General features: G+C 37.3%; 1 protein-coding gene across 2 annotated transcripts in view; it reads right to left on the reverse strand.

Moving 5' to 3' along the window:
• fj (four-jointed box kinase) overlaps positions 1-23,705 on the reverse strand; it is a 220,090-nt gene that overhangs the window by 117,045 nt on the left and 79,340 nt on the right. The gene's annotated exons all lie outside the window — the stretch shown is intronic.

The following is a 23,705-nucleotide window of genomic DNA, read 5'->3' on the forward strand; positions in this document are numbered from 1 at the left end:
AAAATAGATAACCGAAAACTGGGCGTGTAGCTCGGATAAGGGTGAGAATGAACGTACACATAATTCGTAAAACAACTTTGGATCCCGCTATGGATATTTAAATTAAGAGGTTGAAAAAAAAGTGAAATGCGTGTTTTATGGCTGTAGTGTGCTGACTGGATTAAACGAGTACAACACATGCTTTAAACAAATCAAAAGAAAGAAAGGAAAAGAAGACAAAACTTGAGCTGGCAAATTTACTTCTGCATCACATCGCCAATCTCATACTCTACCCACTTATTTCCCACAAAAGTCTTTGTTTTTTCGTCGACCTTGGTCACGCGCCTGGAAAAAAGTCATTAATATCATTTCATATATTCCTCAAAATTAGGTAAACCTTTCCGTATTTTTACTGCATACATCTCTGACACAAACAATTTTAATTCATGCAAGATAAAGAGAGAAAAGCGACATACGTACATACAAACGCAAGAAAATTACGAGTGATTATATTTATGACTCTGGCTGTACTCTTACATTGCTTCCGGTTTCGGACATCTTTAAAAAAGCCGGCAATTAAGTCATTTTCAGTTCCTAGATTAAAGTATTATTCAAGCCTACAAGCCTACTATAGCGTTGATTCTTTTGTTTGAGAATTCAGAATTACAAGAGGCTACATAAAATGTTGACACACTATGGGAAAGCCTGGTTGGATGAAATGTGCCGGTAAACATGAGATTTCTGGCTCGCAACTTCTCCAGAACAAAATGTGAAGGCAGCCTGTAATTATCTCAAGTGCAATGTAAGAGGAAATAAACTAAAACAAAGACAAACACAGAAACTCCGAACGAGAAACACCTGAGCGTAGATTAGAAAGACAAATTATGAAGCCAACGAAAACACAGAAAAGCGGTAATAATTCCTGCAAAACACGAGAAAAAAATTGACAACTGCCTGAAAACATTAGTGAAATGATTAAGTGGTTCGAAAGCCAAAATATGTGATTGCCTTCACTTATTTCATCTCGCCGGTATTATGGAACGAAGTCAAAGAATTCAGCATACAGATGTTTACAAAATAAACGAATTACAAAGTTTACTTGTATTGCAATCTTGTGCGTGTTTTCGCCTGTAGTATTACGGTTGTACACCAACGTTTCGGAAGAATATTTCGCTTCCATCTTTACGGTTGAAATGAAGGTAAGACTGTTAATGTGTCTATAGTTAGGTGGACGATCGGTCCATGGACCACAGGAAAACGGATTCATCACAATCACGAAAGCCGGAGGAAAGATGGAGCCCAGCCCGCGGGAGTACAATGGGGCAAAACAGAATTACAGACTTCTCGAAGGCCCGTAATTCAGTTAAGAAAAATGTACTGTGCAACATTCTTATTGAATTCGGAAAACCTATGAAACTACTTGATCAAAGCAAAAGCTATACAGTATAGTACAGACATGAATTTGCACGATTAATTTTATATTTAAACGATTTGGTTTTCAATTTTGATTCAGAATGCACCATTAAGTAGGTCGTATAAAACAAGAACGACTGGAAATGAATAGGGCACACCAGCTTTTAATCTACGCTGGTGATGTTAATTTATTTGAATAAAACACAAATACCATAACACCATAAAATAAAAAAATAAGAACATTTGATCTAGAAGTAAAAGCAGAGAAAACTAGGTACATGTTCATGAGTCGTAATCTGATTGCAGTGAAAAATCGTAATGAAAAGAAATAACAGATCCCTCGGAAATGTGACGAGGTTCAAATAAATGGAAACGAACGTAGAAGATCAAAAACAAATTTAGGAAAAATTTAAGAACGTGAAAAATCCAGCGATTATTTGCTGCCATCCAAATCAGAACCTAAACATTGTAATATAAAAGCCAATTTGTTTCTGTTGCTATTTACAGTTTTAAATCTGCATTAATAGAAGATCATGTGATGGCTTTGACAATACATAGGATCTTTGTCTTTCTTACCTTCTATATAGAAACGTAAAGATTAAACATACATTATAATAATAACAGCTGTTTTTATGGGTGTGAAACTCAGTCTCTCACGCTGGGTAGGAACACAGATTTAGTGTATTTGGAACAGAGGCGTAGTAAACATACGGAATCACAAGGAATAAACTAACAGGAAAGGGTGGAAAAAACCTCAAAAGTAATAATTCCACAACTCTCACCCTTGGTAAAATATTATTATGAAGACAAGACCAAGGAGGATAAGATGGACCGGACATGTAGCAAACACGGGGGCGAGGTATTATATATGCCTTTTTCGATAGTTTCCGCTTTGGCCACAAGATCGCAGTATCTCAGCGTGGTCCTCACAAATTCCCTCGTCCGTCATTTTGTTATAACCACTCGTAGGTCATCAAAAATTATGATTATGAGGTCGTTCAGAACAACACGGAGTTAGTACAAGAATAGCCTATAATTCACTTCGGTGAGATTTACTGCGGCCTGGAGCATTTCAACTTAATTCGGAATACTGAAGAAAAGGCTGGTGAAAAGATCAGAGTTCAATTCTCGGCGAAAAACTGCCTTATTTTTCGTCATCAACTGGATTCCTATAAATAATTCAATGTAACAAGTGCTATTTGTGACAGTTTCTACAATAGTGCAGTACTCGTAATGTTGTAGATACTTTTATCAACCAATGGACAATTACCGACTGGGAATAAGGAGAGACACGTGTGGAAACATCCAGAAGACTTTAGGAACAAACACAAACTGTAGGCACTGCTTATTTCCATGCTTTATGTCGTCTGCTAAACTAAATAACACAATATTTTCGTTCCCAGAGGAAGTGAGTAAATCACGTATGATAGAAACGAGAGTAGTCAACGATCAAAGTCAATTATCTCACTTGTGACTTGGGGGTATATCTCTATTATTATTTTTAGTTTCCAATCACATGTGTTAGATCAGGATGTGCCCACTTTATGAAATTCGTAGCTGCAGGGCACTCGCTTCTTCGTCTTCTTCTTCTTCTTCTTCGTGTGTTCTCTCTGTTCTTCTTGTGATTCCACGTGTGTGTGTGCTGTTACTGCCCTGGGCTTAGTCCAATAGCTCGCCATGTACTGAATAAAGAATCCAGCATTGCAAAACACCAGGGGTCAAAATTTCGAAAACCGATACTTTGTATTTGTGGAATATAACAAGCATTCAAAGGTACAATACAATACAATATCATCATGGCGAAGAATTCGTTTCAAGTGAAGTGCAGGATTTCGAATATTACAAGTTGCCTAGAAATATCCGTACTGCCAAAGAACTTTTCTCTGGACAAACCAACTGAAAACAGCAGTGGACTGCAAACAGTATCTTACGCGTCGTAATGGTCCTTTTGCTTAACTCACCTTCCTTTGTATTCCATATGTTCAGGAACAAAGGTCAAATGCGCCGTGGCATTATAACGATCACATCTGTTGTAGGGGAGCAGACACTAACAAGAATCAGAGATCGATGTAAATCTTGATTAAATTCTTATTTGCAGATGTGTTTACAGTTCAGAAAAATCAGTCCTCTACGTGGACTTAAGATCCGTAACTAACCAATCAGTCTAAAGGACAACTAAGAGCTCTTTTCATCAAAACAAGCGTATTTTAGATAACAAAAATTAAGGTATACTTGAACATCATTCTAATTTTGAAATTTATTTTTCTGTGTATACGCCAAACTGAAACTCACTTCCATCTAGTGCTCAGTTTAAGAATATATGTAGCTATAAATTCACTTCCTAGTCATATTTATGGAAATATGCTTAATTTTGTGTCGGCTAGACTTCGAGTTACCCTGCAAGAACCCAATACCTAAAGTTTTTAATGAATGAATAAGAACAGATATAATTACCAAAACCTATAATATAGTTTTTCACAAGTCAGTGCAATGGTATAAATTATACCATTCAGAACGCAACAATCAAATACTGCAATAAAAATTAAAACAAAAGCAGACCCAGTCCCGTGTAATATACTATTTCAACCTCCTCTGTGACACTCGAATCAAGGTCCAACTAGTTACTAGGCCCAAGTCTCACCAAATGTGCAAATGGTGCGCAACTGCGAACATGGTGTGTTCATGAGCTGAACGTGTGTTTATTCTCAAACACTACTTCGCATTGAAATCATTTCCGGCGGTTAGTGAAGCATTTAGCAATGCTTGTCCTGATAAAATGCCTAGTAAGACAGTTCACCGATTAGTAACATTTCAGAACGCGGGAAATGTTTTCGACAGGAAACACGTCCGGTGTCGGACATTGTTGACAAGTGAGGCGAGCAGCTAGTATCCACATGGTGGGGCGACGACCCACACTGTTAACACCTGCTTTACTGTCAGAGTTCTTTGTTGAGGGCATTGTTCGCGTGAAATTTGGCTACCTCGATTTACAGGCCATAACATGTCAGACATTTCTTTTCTATGGGGAATTTCTGAAAGAGTTTGTTCGAATAATTCACGAAGCTTGGTAGCAATGAAACACAGAACTAACCAGACTCTTGCCAACATCGCCCCACAAATAGCTCGCATAATCATACAAAACATGCTAAAAAGGGTGGATGCTTGTCTTGAGAAGGTGACGGACATTTTCAGCACCTGTTCCAAAGCTTTTCTGTAAGTTCTCATAAACAAATATAAAGTAAGAAAAAAACTCATTTTTCAAGTTTACAATGTTGCACTTAGGGTTACGTTTTGAATCCTACACCTGTGTATCAAGGACTTCATTTCGAGATGGGTTTAGGAAAATATAGAAGTATCAGTTTCATATAAAATCACGTGTCATGCCACTGGTTGTATGTTCTAAAAATGGAAAACATTCACATACTATGGTGGATACATATAGTGGATCGCTAAACTTTCCTTACATTTATTTTTAGACTCGAGCACAATAACCTATTATAAAATTTGGACATGACAACACAACCAATTACGTGCACAAGTGTCCTGAGAACTAAAGAATGACAAAGAAAACTAACAAGGAGTTTTGGTTGACTATGTGCAAGATTTAAGATGGCTGTCTTCTTGGATGTAGCTCCGTGTAGTCTAGTAGAAGTTTACCGACGTTTCAGAGGTCCGACTACACGACGCAACAACCCAGAAGACAGCCATATTCGATCTCACCGCCGTGAAAACCTCAAATTCTACATGTGCAAGATTAATAACATTAAGAAAGCTCACAGACAATATAAGCACACTTATTTTATGCAGATGGTCGAAAAATCAAGCGAACCATATTATCATTTTAGTGATGGCTGCAATTAATGAAATTTGTCTGGGTTAATAAGAACAAAATATCGCTGATATTATACAAGAGTACGCGAAGGTCACGTCATGTTGTCTTAAAAGACTCGCAGTGCAATGGCGTCTTTATCACAGCCGCAACGAGTTTTCGCTGTTGAACACTACCTGGCACCTGGTTCTTATTTCACTTGACAGAATGAGTGAGGGATACATTTCCCGAATTCTCCTGTGCCAAAAAATCGACAGTATCTCGTCTGGAGAATCGATTCCGTGAGACAGTAACTTCACAGAGTTGCATGAACCTCGAGGACAAGAATGAATGCATGCATCGCTGAACGCGGTGGACACTTCCAGCAATTAATATCGTCTTTTTGTTTTTCTTTTCTGATCTCAGTGTAATTTATTTTTTGGCAAAGAGAACATGTGTAAGGAATGGACTGCGAGACTTTTCGAACAGTCTGTATTTTAATGTGTTCTGAACTACTAGGAACCTTGAAGTTGGCAAAGATTTTTAAGCTGTATTAATTAGATGTTTACTTTTATCTTTTATCTAATGTCTAAATTGTATAAAATTTATTAACCACATATTATTATATTAATAATATAAAATACTTTAAAAAGCAACAAGTTTATAAGATTAATATATATACACACATACGAGGACATTCTTAATTAATATTTTAAGAATGGTGGAGACGATTTAGACAAAATCCCAGACGACTTCAATATCGGCAGCCCCGGGGATAAGGTGAGCAGTGGACGTTAAACTCAGTGTATAACACATACTGATGTCTGATGCTGAGTAACCGGACGGACGGACTGACAGATAGACGCAGCTGGCCAATAGACTGACTTTAGTTGATTTATCAGTCAGATTACATCACAAATTTCTTCTGGATTAAAAATAATAAATAATTTTGGTTGTACACCTGTCTGAACGAATTCCGTAGTACGCCATTGCGCAAGGCCATTTTACGACGGAAAACAAAATTAGTAATGTGTATGATTTGAGGTTATCACAGCGGTGAGTCTGAAGATTGATGCCTTCTGGGTTGTTGCGACGTGTAGTCTGGTAGATGTCCACCAATGTTTCAGAGGTCATACTGCCCCAGATCCATTGCATGATCGTCGGATCTAGTAGTCTGGGGTTCGTTACGTCAGCTGATTAATTCTGCGGTGTTGAAGATAAGACAATTTATCCTTGATTGCCTTCAATGGATGTGGCAATGCATGCTTCTTTAACATTTGATAAAGAGAAGGGAAAAGAAGAATATTAGAAATGTAATAAAGTAATGACATAAAATATTGTTATGGGGAAAGAAGTAATAATATAAAAAGAAAGAAAAGTAAATAAATAAATCAAGTCAGTATGAAGCACACAACTATAAACAATGAAAGAATCCGCAACTACGAAAACAAAAAAATAATATTGCTATTAAAGACGTGAGTAATGTACGAGTACGGATAAAAATAAATAAATAAATCCAGAAATAAGTTTACTAGGAAAGTAAAATGTGTCAGTTGAGGCCTATCTGAAGAAACTGTGCTGTAATTTCTTTGGAAAGACAGGGACCTCGAGTAGGACAACCGCCTCCGGATTCCAGTTTCGTCTTAAAGCAGAAAGAGTCACTCCTTCACTCAGTCTGGACGCCCGCCTGTAGCTGTAAGCAGAGGCGTGCAGTTTCGAGTCTTGTATGGGCAAGTGACCCGGCACGGTCTTCACAGCGTTGCATTCATTCACATGATACAAGTTCAGGAATATACACGATCTTTAAGCTCTTGTTCGCAGGTAGCGGACTCGAATCCAAATAGCACTCGTATTTCATCATGATCGTCTTACTCCACCAGCAGATTAATAAAGAGAGATCACAGCGAGGACAGTAAAACAAGTTTGTGCGTGCTTCTGTTTGAACATTCGATCCAATGCTATCGACATTCCTTCTTCTATACAGGGACCAGTGAACTGGATTTATCCTCACATTTCGAATATTGCTCTTTGCTGTGAGACGCACGGTGACGGCACTAGAACTGCGTTGGTAGAGGACAGACTTCCAGTAAAGCCTCACTAATCCGGACGATATGTGGGAAGGGTGGTCTGCATCAGGCGGTAATCCGGATTAACAACATGACAATAGAAATATGCAAATAAAATCCCAATACATTATTAAAACTACTCGTTCTCTTGACGGTCATTTTGAGTCACTATTCATAATTTTTGACTGAGATCCAGAAATATTTTGTTTTTACCTGACGTAAGTTTACAGTACTTACACAACTTGTACATCCAAAACTGATGTCAGAAGTAAAAAGTGTAGATAATACTCTGTGATTTACATGTGACATACATCATTCAGCAGACACATTTTTAAGGAAAAAGAGACTTAAAAGTTTATCATTTCTCACCTTTGTCACGCAAATTTAATATCAAATAAGACGCGTTAGCTACTTAATTTACGTAATATTAGACTGAACAAAGTGCTTGTATGAATTTTTATTGATATTTTATACTTTTGATCTGCTATTTTGATACATACTACCGCCCGTTAGTTGCATAAACACAATTTGATATCGATTTACATTAATTACTACAAGGATTTAAGACATGATATTAAAATATGAAGAACTAGGTTTCGATAAATTAATAAAACTTAAAACTCCCGCAATTATTATCTCTTGCCACAAGAAGTTACATACCATACCATTACATAAAGATTCATTTTGTGTTTGCCAGTATTATGTTGCCTAATATTATGGTCCGTTGTCTGGTAGACTTTAAATATACACTACGTTTTATAAATTGGCTCTACGTTCGACTTCAGGAGGTTTTGTCATTTCCCTGACAAATTATTTTTATTAATTATTATTTTGGTTTCTGTCGAACCCATGCCTTTTTGATTACAAGGCTAGTGTTCTAACTACCAGATCATCACTAAAATTAGAATAAAATTAATAAAATATATGATACTATAATAGCAACCGATCACCTGAAGACGGGATACAGTTTGTGCTCGAAATATTGTGTGGGACTGAGTATAACATGCCTCAGACAATGGAGAATTTCCCCAAATTCATAACAACTCAACCGATGTCACAAATGCTAAGCAGCAGAACGGCTGCACACTTAAGTCGCCACCAGGTAGGACACTAATCTTGCGTAATACCGGTCAATGAAAGAATTAACAGCAAACTTGAGCGATAAATAAGCTTAACGTAACTTACTTATAGTAGTTTATAACATATTCACTTGTTGCAAATAATCATAAAAATAACGTGAGACCACACAAATAGCTGAACCCGGAAATAAATTAATAATAGGAAAGATAACATCCACGCATCAGAACTCACAAAACCTCTTCAATTACAGTCGTCAAAGTCAAGAGCGTATAGTATTTATTTTGATTCTACAAGGCATTATTAACGCCATATTAAGAAGAGATACATATTTCCCATAGATGAAAAAAATCGCAGCAATAAATCATAAGTAAAATTGTAAAACTTTCAAACTTAAATGTTTAATTATTACTGTTAATTAACATTACTTTTAATTATTGTTACACAAACTAACAAACTAGCCAGTGTTCAGATTCCCCTACATTTTGTTTCTTTAACGACACTGTCAGTGTCTCACATAACGTACAGGCCTATAGCGTCGGGTGATAGGATGATTAATGAATTGTCACAGATATAAAAAGAAGAGGTCGTGGCCTAATTTAACGTATTATCCGACATTTACCTGCAGTAACAGAGAAAGATTACAAAAACCTGCAAGTCAGCCGGTCTCTGAACTGAGATTTGAACCCGTAACGATCAGCATACGAAGCAAGAGTGCTAAACGCTTTTAAAATTTTCTTTCTTTGCTTATTTCCTCTTTCTTAATTTCTTGTTCTCCAGTCGTTCTTCATCCTAATGAGTACAAAATGCATTTTCTCAAGATTCAATTATAATTGCTGTTGGTTACTCATTAGAAAGTTTTGACTCTGACAGTGCGGACCCACGCAAAAGTCAGATGGCGGTACATCTTATAATAAAGCCGTCCCGTTACACGCTATGTAGGTCGCTTTGGGGTGAGTGGAGGTATAGCTCCTACTCATTCTTGACCTCGGCACTAGATGGTGGTGAGTGGTCAGCATCACGCCCCGGCCACGCTTTGCCCCCGGGAAGGCGGTATATCTGAGGCTAGAAGTTCATCATTTGAATCGGATTTGTTAAAACACTACAATATGCCGAGTTAAAGCCTTATATTTTTAACAAAGTCCACTAGTTATCATACACTGTCAAAATTATGGCGTTTTTTTAAGAGTAACAGACAGTACTGCAGGACCACATAACAAAAATGTTCAAGCCCTAATCGGGATTCGAACACACTATCCCATTAATAAATCGGACAAGACCCACGTTTCAGACTGAGTATCACAGGGACCAGCACGACTCGACCGCGACGGAACTGTTTTACACGCGAGTCAAGACTTCTCAGAATTAAAATGTCACGAAAGTACGCAAATCAATTACCTGGAAGCTTGGAAACTGTGTCACAGCTTAGGCCTATACGAACTCAAATACAGAAATCCCTTACCAACCGCTGATTTTAAACAAGTGTTCGCAATTTTAAGTTTGTATCACATTTTGCCAACCACGTTTTCCAGCGTTTTATCGTTTGTCTTTGTACGCAAAACGCCGGTAACTTCCTCAGGGAGAGTCCACATTTGCTGTCAGATTTTATTTATCCGCAATATATTCGGTTAGATAACATGATTATACACGAAGATTTCTGTCTTCTGGGTTGTTGCGCTGAATATTCATCGCTCTGATGACGGAGGCAGTATAACCTCTGAAACGTTGGTAAACGTCGACCAGACTACACAGCGCAACAACCCAGAAGACAGAAACCTTCACACTCACCGCTGTGAAAACCTCAAATCTTACATGATTATACACACTTCAACACATTTACTCTTTCTTCCATACTTTTCTTTACTGACATAAAAAAATTTCCCGTGAAATTTCTCAAGATGTTCTGATGTGACAAACTGACGCACTGTGACATTCCTCATGTTTTACAATCATAAATACCTAATAAGATTCTGGTTTTGAAAGGTAATAATAATGCTTCTAAACTCCACAGTCTCACGGTTTTGATTCTACAGCTTAAGAATCCTGGTCAGGGTCTCGCAAAGGTCAATGTAAAAATAAACTTGAGAAAGGTGACATAAATGAACGTAATTTTCTTACCTTCACAAAATGGAGACATGAAAACAAATGAGAAGAGGCGATGCAACTGCCATGACAGGCGCCATAATCCAGTCAAATCGCAATACGTGACGTCATTTTATCACACCCTGCACGCGTAATCCTCAGCAAGTGATCCGAGTAACAAATTGCAGGAGACGGAGGTGGAGAGTCTTAACACAGCGACATGTTATCTGCCATTACAGCTTATACTCCCAGACTAGCTAACTAGAAGCCTGTCGAAATTCCTGGTGCTAATTCTGTGATATCCAGGGTCATTTACATGGTGGTCATTCTAGCCCTTTGGGGAGTGGGGGGAAGAGTTCAGCGCTTTATGTAATAGTGGTTTCACCGACAGGATATAAGAAACCGCGGGCACTCAAACAAGAAGGTAATAATAAAATATGCTTGACATTCCAAAAGCAGTAATAGTGGGAGTTTCCTCTCTTTACTTTAAGAGCTAGTGTAAGCCTAAATTCCTGTGTGAATTCGCACACTGCGACTTAATATGACGGGGCCTAGATGCTACTTCTTTTGTCACAGCAATAAAACATTTTAAATTAAGTCAATAGTCATATTTCGCACCTCAGTACAGTATGATCAAGCTTCTAAAACATCTGATATAAAATAAAAATATGCAAACACCTCTATCGTAATTAAAAGCATCGTTAAATTAACCAAGAACAAATAATACAGACTAATTGTAGTATTTAATGGAGGAAATTGACGTTCATTTGCTTAGTTCATTCTTTCCCTAATTATATTTTGATTTTATCTCTTTACTTCTTCCACTGAAATAATCTGTGTATACTTTTTCGGCCATCGGTCTTCTTTTCTGAAATTATGTTTATTGGCAAAATTAATTTGAGGAGGTATAGTACGAGATAAATTAGTCCTGAAAAAATTGCAACTATTAGAGTAAAATTCTTCCATTACATTCTCGCTTTCATTCTTGTTTCGGTATAGTTTCCATGCATTATTTATTAATATTAAACTTGTACCTACATTGCTTTTAGTGTATAATGGGATTGGAATTATTAATAAAGGCCGGTTACCGGTAAATTCAAGTTCGGTTTAGACACGTCATGTTACTAGAAACACGTTATGGTAGGTCTGGGAGCTGTCAATAAACCATCTGTAGAGCTCTTTACCCTAAATAAAACATATTGATTTTATAGTATAACAGAGAATGTCGTCTGTTATTAGAAACTACAAAACGTAATTCTAAGATTTAGTTTCCTGTTATAGTTATCATTAGTTTAATTTCAATTGTAAATATTACATTTAAATAAATACCTATACAAATCTGGCTCGAAGTGGTTTACAAAATATGGCAAACCAGCTTGAGAAAAATGAGAACTTCTAAACGCTACAAGATTTATTGAGTTTAAGAATTATGTTTGTTAAAGAAAATGGAAATATACACATGTTTATCGCTAACAATATATACACACGGATCATGAAAAATATTGAAAAGTTTTAAACTTTAATATCTCACGGGTTGAACTGTGATATGTTCAGTAACTCACGAAATTTCTGTTCTTTTCTATCGTGCACGTGCACCGGGGCTCGCCCAGTGGCAGTAGAAATGAGTGCGTAATGAACTCATTACTATGGCGACCATTCAGGGTAATGCCCACTGCATAAATTTTAATGAGTTTAACTTTATTGTAACCGATCAGTGCAAATCTCGATCTACGTACAGAACGGAACCTCGAAGTGCATTTCAGCAGGAAGATCGCTTACATCTGAAGGGGATATTGAACGCATCAGGGTGAAAGGAATATGTCGTTCGTCGGAAATTTGCAATTAGTTAAAACCTAAAAGTGTTACATAAACCGATTAAACACTAAGACAAAGACAAATCCTCCAAAATGAGTCGAATTTGAAAATTTTATATTAAAGTAAATTTATGAAGACGAATATACTGGGATACTGGTAACGACCCGTTCTTCAAGTGCCTGAGCACTTTTCGATGGCTTGATCTATAGACATTTTGGTAGGACTCCTTGGACGAGGGATCAGCCCGTCACAAGGCCTATACCTGTACACAGGACAGCACAACACAGACATCCATGGCTTGAGTGTGATTCGAACCCACGGTCCCAGCGACCGAGCAGGCACAAGGCCCACGCCTCAGACCGCGCGGCCACTGCGGACCCCAAGACGAATATATTCTAAGAATATTACTTATCACAGACAACGATTTATTTTACATTAATAACCATGTTTTTCATCACAGATGTTGAATCTAGGGGACAAGACAACCGTGAGAGTTTTGTGACGCCCCAAAAGTAAACTCTTGCGGTTACTATTAAATTACCTTGAAGTATAACCACAAATATTTCAAAAATCATTTCTTTCATTCTGCGCTGTAAAAGTTATAGAAGGTGTGAAACAACAGAACCTACAATAACGCGTTCCGAAAGGTTCATTGCAGAAAATAAATGTTCTAACTAAAAATGTTAATTTTATACAGTAAATTACAAATACATATAATAGGCTAAACCTACAAGTCATAACAACAGCACAGAACACTTTTCATTACTTTATTGAAGTTATTTACTTGCATTCTTTATTGCTTGCCAGCTTGCTTGTGGAAACGACCTGACGCATGGTAACGCTGAGGAATGGGTATTATACGGCGAGCATAGCAAAGGCATGCTTGGGGCTTGGGGCGTCCTGCGCTTACACGTGACCAGTCAATTATCATCAGCGAGCTTTAAAAGTGGAATGACCTTACTCAAGGGTGCTAGTACCCCTGGTCTCTATGCATCGATATCACATCGAATTTTATTTTGTGCTATTACGACATTGTAATACTCGTATACTAAAATTAATGAGTAAAAATAGGAGTAAAGGTTTCGTAGTCAAAGCCCATGTTAATCTTCACTTCGCACTGACAAACAAAATATTACTTTATTGGGACTTGATATCATGTCACATACTCAAAAATATTTGGCCACACCCATTTCTTCATTCGCTCAACATGGCGTTTGAACATTACATCACAGTTATTTTGCTTTTTAATCTTACGCGGTGCCCTCACAATTCTCATCTACTTTCATACGCCTTTGCTTTAAATCCTATCTAATATTGCCTTTGGACGTTTTATTAAAATTATATGAAATGATTACATCATTAATATTTTCGATACCACATTTGACACTTAGGTTTATTGATTTCTAAACCTATTTCTTACTATGAAGGCAATCGGATGGCAATAATTGGCATCTATATGATATAATGACAACTAGTTAATCATTTAAAAGAGTGGAAATATTAACCAAAATTCGCATTCAGAAATAAATAAAGAGCAGATTAAATTAGACAAATTCCTACAACCATCATACCGTCTGGTGTGTAAAACTGTAAAAACATGTTATTTATTGATAATTAGGTAAGAATTTTAAAGGTGATCGCGTTTTCTAAGGTGCATATATTCTCTGAGCGGATAATTAATTCGACGTCATGCTGTATGCTGGCCTAAGACATTGCCCCTCTCTAAAAATGTTTCCACTGTTCGAGCAATATGCATGGTATTTACTGCTATGGATCAGTTACCGGTTACATGAAATACTGAAAACATAAAAATGACACGAAATGCTAGAAAACTAAAGCAAAACTGACAGCCGATGTTTCGATACCGCGTATCGGAACGGTTGTGCGCCTGCGCATAAGGAAACTTCTGTTTGAAGCTCGAGACAATTCTCCATCCAGTCAGAAAGTACTGTTTGTGTGAAAATATAGAATAGATTAATTTGACTAAGGTTAGGGACAAGTGGTGCGAAGTTCTTGACTAGTTGAGCGACCTGGTTTTAAAATTCATTGAAGTTATTCAAACAGTTACAGACTATGGTAAAAAGACGCATCTCATAACAGAATTGTCTAGCAAACGTTTTCTCACCGCTTGGTAATGCAACGAGAAGCTTCTTTAGTTATGACTATTCAATGACCGAGTTATCGATAGACGAGATCGATATGAATTGGAGGAGCATTTCTCTTTAACAAATATCTAAGTGGTCCATATCTTGCCGCCCCCACCTCTTACATGTTGTACACTTCTTTATTACATTCAGCTACAAAATTTTCAGATTTCAGAGTCGTAATGCGTGATATAATAGTGTTCCTAATAGTTGTAAACCCCACACTTCGTAAGCCTACATTTTTATTCAACCGAACTTCCAGCAAGTTTCCACAACATTTTAACCTGAATCTGTCAAATACAGTAATCTTAAATAGATGAGTTTTAATCTGTAACAAAGATATATTTTTTCACCGTAAAACAAAACATTTTCTACCTCATAATAAAGTAGTGGGTTATTAAAATATCTGTATATTTTCTACCGCAAAGATGATGAAATATATTTTCAAAACATGTAACCGAATTTTTACTTGGTAAATAAGAATTAGTTGTGTTTGACGGTGAAAATACCCTTCCACATTTATAACTTAACAGTCTCTGTACCTACTTTATACATCGATGTATCTGCCGACTTCAACCCTTAGCATCTTACAGCTTCCCTAGCAGATGTGTGACACCCACATGCCCACATGATCTTTCTGACTTTGATCTCATGTTTTACGACTCTCCAAAAATCTCAGACGTTCTCATGGCATCACTTTAGGCTTTTTTCTGTCTTATATATATATATCATTAGGGTCCTGTAAAGTCTAATACATATACAATTTTAGTATTCTCGACAACACATATTTCTCGTTATCCTCAAATTATAATATTTTCTTCACACAACCATCCCAAAAAATGTCCTCAGTCCTGAAACTTCAGAAAGTCTCGTGTCTCTTGTCTCCAAAATTATTCTTAAATACTAAATCTGTCACAAGTTTTAATCGTACGAGTTCTATAACTCTCATAAGCACTATAATTATAATTTTCGCAACATTACTTTTTCGTACGTCCCAGAGGTTTCATGGCGTTAACTGTCCAGTTAATTTCTACGTTTCTGTAGCTTTTAGACGCAAGAGTGCTGACGTCCAGCTTGGCAATACAAACACGGCGATCGTGACTGGGCCTGAGGATAGCGCAGGATTTATAAGCCACACCGTACCACTCCCACCATTATGACAATTGCCCTCTAATTAGGAACAGTTGAACAACGAGAATTTATTGTCTGTATGCTCGCACACTCATCTAACAAACAGCGTACAACGGCACAAGTACCAGCAGATATTCGAACACTACTGGCCGGACTATTTCTCTTACGTTCTTGTAACCATAAAACTCGAATTTCAGTCTGTACGAAATGTTCTTAAAAGCTGAGAATATATTAAACAGTGCATGTAAGCTTACATATATAATCTGACTGTATATGCATCAAGTTAAAACCTTGCATACCATGCAGTGTATTGATATATAAAATCATGTATTCAAACAAAACTGTTTACACATTAAATAAAACTTTGTTCCAAACTAATGAATTAATGTTTTTGCCACTGACGATGACCTCTTGAGGTCGAAACGCCTTTGGCACAAATTGTTATTTAATGTGTAAACAGTTTTATTTGTATCCATGATTTTATATAGCAACAAGTTACGAAATTACGCACACAGTAACAATTCTGGTGTATTTGCACTGAAATTAACCTTGTTCTACTGTAACTATGGTTACAGCGCACTTTGGAGCCCGCGAAACGTTTTTCATATGTAACCGCAACATACGTTTATGAATTAATTACAGAGCCTCTTCTGTAGTGAAATATTGAAGAAATTAATGAGTCGGGGGTTGCGACACGGTGCACGATCAAAATTAACGTAATGCCAATTGCAACCAATGGACCAGCAAAAAGTAACTGGAGGCATATGTACGTTACTGACTGCAACAATTAATGCTATTTAATCATTTAACGCAAGAAGATAAAGACCATGTTGACACGCGGTCTAAATTCTTAAATATTATTAACTAAACTTTGGATTCAGAGACTTAATATATGCTTTTCATTTAACAGATTTGAATGTTTTCTGTTTCAGACATGTACTTAATCTTTTCAAAAAAAATTACTGTGTAATACATGCCCATGTTTTAGCGATTTAGATCACACGCTAAATTTGGTGAACAATGTATATTATTATTTATCTATTTAATTCATTTATCTTCTTTAAACACATACGTAACGTTAGAAAAATACATAATACCTCAATTTTCAATTAAAATTTTGTCAATTGTTATTTATATCTTGTAAACACATTACTAAACGTTGTTTATTCCTATTCCGATAAAATTATTACACATTAATTACCCAGTACTTATGAATTGAGTTCATATAAGAGGTATCATGTACTATCGTCCATCTGTCAGCATGTAATCTAACTAAAAAGAAACAGCAAAAACGTCCGATTAAATTTGGCTTACAATAGAAGTTATAAAGCGAGTTTAATTTTGATTCCCATTGGTCGAATAAAAATAACACCTAACTTAATTAACCTCAAACAATACTTCATCAGTTCCATTATCACACAATAGTGAGATATGATATGTTAACGAAATACAGAGAAAAGAATGTTATTATTGTATTCATTCGTATCTATCACGTAATTAGTTTCACGACAGTCGATTTGTATATGAAATAAATTACAAGACACTAAACACAGATGGGAGGTTGGTTCTGAACAATACTTTTGCGATATTCATCTACGGCACAGTGCCAAAATATTTTTTCAAGTGCAACAAATGGACAGGAGTAGATATGCTTCGTTTGATTACTCACAATAGTATACCTATGCGTAATGTAGCATGAAATGATATACAGTAATAAAATCATAAAAAATTCAATATTCACTAATGTACAAATTTTAACAGTAATTGGTTCTATTTAGACAGCATGTGTAACAAACTAGCTACTGTACAGTGTATGGTAGATGGACAAGGAACTAACTAATTACTCATTAAATCGCCAATTATACACTAAATACAAGGTTTCAATAAATAAAAACAGGCTCAAACTTAATTCTCTTCAAGATTTTATTAATATATACGTGCCATGGATAACAGTGAACACTGATTAGATTATGGATCAAGTAGTTTGGACTACCATTTAAGAAGCTCGGAAAATGTGTTACACAAAATATCCTCATGCGGTCTTTACAACGTGCATTTAAATATACTAAATTCGCCGTGTTTGATATTTCCCACAGCATCTCAATGTCTACTTCACAAATTTCCCCATCCGTCATTTTGTTATCACCACTCGTAGGATATCCAAAAGAACGACTCTGACGTGTTGAACAGCACAACATCCAAACCAAATTTCATCCAAATCCGTCTAGTGGTCCTCGAGTTCAATCGACGGGGCAGACGGACGGACGGACACGACCAGTCCACAATACTCTCTTGCTATGAACTTGTACAAAGAACGTATAATAACCGGAAACAGAGGAAGTTCGTTCAAGAAATCAACACAGAAAAGTAGAGAAATGCAAGAAATAGAAAAACCAAATTCAGGCAGAATACTTACAGCGCCACAATATAGTATTTCGATTGGCAACAATACAACAGGAGTAAGTACAGCCTGGTGTGTAAAATTAAACCCAATCTCAAAGAACGCATTCGTAAGATACGTGTACACTAATGGAGTACACCTTGCAACTTTCGCTCAATAGTGACAGGTATTTTATTTCTAGCTGGTTAAAACAGCCGTAGACATGCATGCAAGTGAGCAACCAGATAACTAATTAAGTAGCCAAACGTCCAATACCCGTCAGCACATTCACCCTGCACTAACTCCTTTCAAGGGGCTACGTAATTCACATACGACGAATCGTCTACCTGAAGCCTTCTCTCATGATACCCGTATCCGCACCGAGGCTTCTATTCTCTCCTTCTTATTATTTTTGTCGTAACAATTATAAGAGGGGGGTATTGGTTAAAGGATCCTTCTTCATGTATTTTTCTCCATTTATCATGTGTCTTCATCTCCTTATCTTTGTTTCAAATAAATAATCAGCTCCGAATTCTAATACCAAACATCTATACAGATCTACTAACGCCACAGTATATTTAAACAAAAAAATTGGGTAAAATATGGAAATATTTAAGGGTATTCGAAACGATTCTTGTAAAAAATCGTTTTATTATCCACAGTTAAGTATTATACGCGTTCCGCCATATTACAAGAATTTTACCAGGAGGTGGGCTTATTACGACAGATGCACCTTCTAGTCCACCCATCAAGATTTGTCAATTAATTATTTAATTACCTGTATTATATATTCATGCCGATTGATCAATTAAAAGGCACAACAATGCACTGGCTTACCCCAGATTGAAGAAATTACTTAATAATTTGCTATCACAATAACTCATTCATTCATGAGATGAAAAACCAAGTAAACTACTGACAGACCAAGTATCCGAATGTCTCACCACCTACATGACCAACCTCTTGATGAATTCTTCACTGACCGGTCGGCAGAAATTCAACTGACCAATAACCATCGAATTACAATTGAGCCTCCTGATTAGTACGTGTTTCAAACGTATTTTTCAGGAAGGGTTATCAATGAACTTCTTTAAAGAATTTTTTAGTTTCTAGTTCGTGCCACATGTCCGAAACCTAGAATCTTTCCCGGTTTACTAAAACTAACACTATTGGGACAAGAGTAAAAATTTAGAATCCTCTTCATCGGTTCTAGGGCCTACCCAACCTCATAACTAATCGCTACCGATATAATTACCTTGGGAGTAAAGCGGCCTGGGCGTGAAGCTAATAACTCACTTCCATATAGAGCCGAAGTGAGGAATCTGTGATATAACCTCCCCCCCATTACGTCTGCATTATATATGCTTATTTACGCATCGGTACACCTTTACAGTTATATTATGTAATTCCATTGCTTCAACTTATGCATATCCAAATATTTAATCAGTTGCCAAACACAATTCCAGACTTTCCTTCGGATAAATTAACGTAAGTATATTTTAGAATATGTCACGATAGCTTTTGTTATCATACTTTCAAACGTACTATTCACAACGTCTATTTCCCTCACTATCGACTTAAATTTGATTCATCTTTACACAAATGTGGAAACAAACATTGCTACTGACTAGCTAGTTCGCTCATTCACATCGGAGGACGCTAGCAGTGTTTACGATAGCTCTAGAGGGGAGTAGTGAAATGAAGGGAAATTTTATCACACGTCACTAGTCAACAAGGCGAATTTTCCCACGCTCAACACCCTCATTCATCGGTCAGACAGAATACGTTCTTACGGAATGCATGTGCTAGAGTATGTACGTTACACTGCGCGTTCTGATGTTTCGACCAAACAAATGTCCCCGATTTCTCTATAGTCAGAAGGCCCACACTCCTGTGTGGCCGGGTTCATTAGTCACGAAATTTTGGTGCAACCGCCAGAACACGTAATTCACTGTAGCCATGGGGACAAATTGCTTTATAGCGATCGATCTTAACAAAATAAAAAACAAAACAAGTTGCTTAATGTACGACCTTGTTTCCACAGCGACGATCAAAGCGTACCCAAGATCTAGATGAAGGGGTAACCAAATAGCGTTACAGAATAAAATATTCATTTGTTTCTTATTTGTTATTATGGTTCAATATTAACGAAACTGTTTGCCTCGAAAAGTTGACGAATGATAATAGACTGTATCCAATGTCAATTTTTCATCAGTTAATATAGGCACGATAGAGTTAGAAGGAAATTAAGAACAAACGAAAAGGTATCATAAATTAAGCACAATTTACCAAGGAGTTTTGGCATGCCACGTAAAATAAACTACTCTGCCTCAGTAGTTAGATCTGCAGGGTAGATTCAGTACCATTATCAACTTATGCAGACGATGGACAAGATCCTAAAAAAACTTGCCTTCGTCCCACATAAATGTTCTCTTATTTAAAGTAGATATAGACATATATTTTATTATTATTCTACCACCTTACACGATACAGCGTCAAAAAACATGAACGCGTTTCTTGTTAAAAAACAGCTGGATGTGTAAGATCCTTCGTTTAATAACATAAGTTCAGAGAATAAACCTGTGATATTACCCCCATGCAATTATTCCATCTTCAATCTTGGCTGAATAATGTGAGGGAAATTACGAACAGGAGTTTCGACTTGAATTCGAACCTTGTACCTCCTAGATACAATTCAGAGGCCTTACCTCTTTGCAGACCAGCAGTTCAGAGTTTCTGGTGAAATGATGTGTGTCTAGTGAAGGATGACCTTCGAGATTTGATTCTACCACATTTCCAATTAAATTCACGTACCTCGGTTTGTATGCCCCTGAAGCCAACACCCACGCGTTCTGACGGTGAATCAAGTAATCATACACAAACTGACATTAGTCCTCTCGCTGGCCGGCACCACACACTCGACTGTCTCACTGTTGTCGACTGCTTCTGTTCGACTCTCTCAAGCGTACAGCATTAGGGCGGCTGTCTGATGAACTGGAAGGCATGTGGAAGGAATTCTCGAAAGAAGTCAGTTTCAATAGTCAACCTCCGGCTTCGAACTCGGAAAGACCTGTTGTTACACTTGATCGCTACATTGTACTTTCTGTATCTTCTGTTTTCCCACAAATGAGTTAATATCTGTTGTTCAGTGTAATATACTAAGTAGCTTAATTCAGCAGAGTCATTTTTGTGAATCTAATAGTCACTTTGTCAAGAAGTTCTCCGATTTGTATGGAACTCAAACGTTCATTACCATATTCACAAGAGCACGCCAATGGTCGCTACGCTGAGTCAGATCAATTCGATGAATGTTTCCCAAAGACACATTTTGACATTAGCCGTCCATCTAAGCTTTGCAGAGGTCTGCACGGGCCGAAATTTTGGAATTTCATCCAACCCGAGCAGCATTTGGCCCGAGGTCGACGTTTATCTTCAATTGTGTTATTCGTATCCACCAAAGCCCGACTTCCTTTTATTCCAGCCCGAATGAAGCCCGATCTATTTACAATATGCCCTGACCACCGTATCATTAATCGGTAATCCTTGACTTAATTATTTATCGATGCCCTGAGAACATCCGTGGTTATTTTGTTGTTTAAGGAACGGTACAAGGATATAGAATGCCAAGTATGTAAGGTGTTATATTATCTTTACGGGGATATACAAAAATCTCCGAGAAAATCAAGTCGATGGGATTTGATTCCTGAACCCGACAGTGTCACGAGCATAAGATGAGTGAAAGTACAAATAACTTCTCCATTGCGAAAGAAGACTTGCCGAAGAAAGCCCTAAATATTCAATTATACGTTTTATTGCTATTATCTAAACCAGGCCCGAACCCAACGCGGACCCGAATATTATCGGTGCTACGATGCCCAAGACCGATAGGAATGTCAGGGACTCTTACAGACCCCTAACTTCTAATTCTTTCGAAATCTGTCCTTTAGTCTTCTCAACTAAAATTCTATACGCATTTCTCGTTACATGCCCCGCAAATCTCATCCCCCTTGATTCGATTATAATAATAAAAAATTGCGAAAATTACAAAATAAGTAGCTCGTCATTATGCATATTTCTCCAGCCTCCAATCACTTTATCCATCTTAGATCCAAATGTTTTGTTTAGAAACCTGTTCTTTCCTTAGTGTTCAATACTCAGAGAATGTCTACATGAAATCTGGTACTCAGAGACTACGCTGTTAACTGAGTCTACTTTAATCGCTGATTTTCACGATGATCAAATCGAAACTAATAGGCAATGACAAAAGAGAATTGAAATAAACATTTCAACTCTGCTTCCTTTTTCTTCTTTGTCTTAGTTTTGTTCACCTTCTGTTAGGCTACACAAACATACAAGTTTCAGAGCAGCTGTTAGCAAGTCTGCTCATTCAGCTGATAGGAATTTCCGTACAGCTGTAAGACTTTGACTCACCGACAGCGGAACGAATTATAATCAGATCCACGTTTAATGCAGATTACAACCTTTGCAGTCCATGCCCCCAAGATTAATTTAAATATTATAATCCCAGAAAATGTATAACATACTTTAAGCCAAATTGTGCATTATGATATCGAGAACCGGAAGTACTGGCAGAGATGCCACGTGTTTTGTTAGCAGGGGGTTTCTTGATGCAGATCTGTAAAGTGGGGAGACGCGAACCAATCAGGTCCCCTAACCATATATCCAACATCCACCATGCAACCCAAAACAAGTGTACTGAACACAACATGTGTCTTTCGTGTTTTCAACAAGTTTTGTTGAAACACTTTTCTTTCCGAAATGCGGTCAGAAAACCTTGCAAAGTATCCGAAATTGCTGTCTGATCTTAAATGAAAGTGGAATGCATACACAAATTTGTTTGAAACCTCCCAATATAAAATTAAATAAAAATCCGTTCAAGTAGTTCTGGAGTAACTATACGCGGTCAGACATAGCTAATAGGAGTATTTTTGGAACTTACTTGCAAATGCGCCTAAACCAGATTTGAGGTTTCCACGGCGGAAAAAAAACGATATCATTCTACTAGGTTGTAACGACATGTGTTACTGACCATGGTGCGGAAATCTAAATGTGACGATACTTGGATTTGGATTGTAACACTTGAAGGTTCCAGACATAGCTTCGAGCAGCGGACCTCCAAATGCACAGCTGCTTACAAATCAGTACGCCATACTTTGGGCTGCTTTACTTCCAACCTGGTTGGCGTGTGCCGTCCACGTCAGCAGTGTGTCAAGGTTGCTGCATCGGCCCACTGTATTTCTTGTATTGGCGTGGGAAATCACTTTTACTGAAGGTCTCACTGACATCTGCCTTACAACTGAAGTCCAGGGTTAAACTGGAAATAGTTTTCAGAATGGAAATCAATGAAAACGGGTGTCTCAAGCAAACATTCCATGGTCTACAACGGCAAAATATTTAGGCAGACATCTGGGGAGTAAGCTTTACGTGGAATACACATTAAATCTCGACAACGCTCTAATCTTGCGTTCAAATGCCGAAGACTTAACAAGAAAATCAAGAATCTGTACACATCATTGGTTTGTCGCGTTCTACGACATGGAGCCAGTGAATCGGGCTACGTGGCCAAGAGGAGTAAGAAAAAGCTGGATTATCCAAATAAATTCCTCCGGGCACACGCCAAATACCAGAATTAGTAGAGTTGGTCCATGAGAACATACGGAAAAGTGAAGATTAATATTTCTAAACAATCCGTAATGTCGATGTTGGTTTCCTACGTTGGAAACCTATGTGGTCTTTTTGGTAGAAACCAACTTTTCTGAAGAAAACATACTGTCTCAACTTTCAAGGCT

Source organism: Zootermopsis nevadensis, unplaced genomic scaffold, assembly GCF_977971745.1.
Source record: "Zootermopsis nevadensis isolate Lab colony 2312 unplaced genomic scaffold, Znev_1.0 Znev_ptg000008l, whole genome shotgun sequence".
Classification (NCBI taxonomy): Eukaryota; Metazoa; Arthropoda; class Insecta; order Blattodea; family Termopsidae; genus Zootermopsis; species Zootermopsis nevadensis.